The sequence below is a fragment of the Phytophthora infestans genome, genomic scaffold (genome assembly GCF_000142945.1).
Source record: "Phytophthora infestans T30-4 supercont1.12 genomic scaffold, whole genome shotgun sequence".
Classification (NCBI taxonomy): Eukaryota; Oomycota; class Peronosporomycetes; order Peronosporales; family Peronosporaceae; genus Phytophthora; species Phytophthora infestans.
The window spans coordinates 1,371,664-1,372,731 of NW_003303747.1; positions in this window are offsets into that span (position 1 = coordinate 1,371,664).

Consider the following 1,068-nt stretch of genomic DNA (forward strand, 5'->3'; position numbering starts at 1 on the left):
AAGCTCATCTGCGTCTGGAAGACGTAACAGGGCCAGCCTGTCGGCCAGATCCACATCTCCCAACGTCTCGATGAAATGATCCACATGTTCCCGTAGTACCTTGGATCCCCCATCCTTGATCTTCAACTTGGCCCGTAGACCGGCCACAATTTGTCGATGCAGATATTCTAGCGGGAATTCATCCGATCTGCGGCGAGCGTGGTAGTATTGTCGTACCACCGACACTCCCAATCCACAGTACTGGGCCTGGAAACTGCGCAGCAAATCTGGCCACTTGTTCCTGGTGGATCTGTCCAGCTGCCGATACCAATTCCTGGCTGGCCCCGCTAGCAGATCCGCAAAGGTCAAAAACTTCTCAGCATCCGACGCTTGATCTCTCATGAGGGCCGACTTGACTTTGCTGATCCATGTTCTCGCTCGATCCTCGTCTTGATTCTTGCCCGTGAACTCCTTCAGATCCGATATGGCTGAGATCCGTACCCTCTGGACCATGGACGATCCACCCGACCCGGCTGCGGCTGTTGCTACCACCGCTGATGACGGGGATGGGCCATCCAGATCATCTGGGTCGAACGCATCATGGGAGTTGTCTCCCACCACTGAATTCATCCCCACGTCTCGTGCTCCATGTTCGTGGAGCACTTGCGCTTGTGGCACGGGCGCTCTCATACCCTGTTCGGCCAAGAAACGACTCATCGGAGCTTCGAAGTATCGCTGCAGGGTGCCCGAGGAAGTGTCGGAAGAGCCTGTGGCCGTCTGGTCCACTGGCGAGTCAGGATCCGTGAGGCGATTACCTTGAGCCCGATCTGACGATAACCCTACTGGCTTCTTGCCGGATTTGGCTCGATCCTGGCTGGATTGTATCAGATCACGGGTAGGGCGTACTGGATCCCGAGTCTTCACGTTCAAAGGGACTTCCTGTCCCCGGATTCTCGCCCGCGCTTCCAGCATGGATGCCCCGGAGGGTCCTAAAGTCATGCGTCGGGGCTCGGACGACGTGTCAGACCCATCTTCCGCCGCGGATTCGTAGTTCGAGGACGCAGCTTGGCTGATCCTCGGCGACGACAC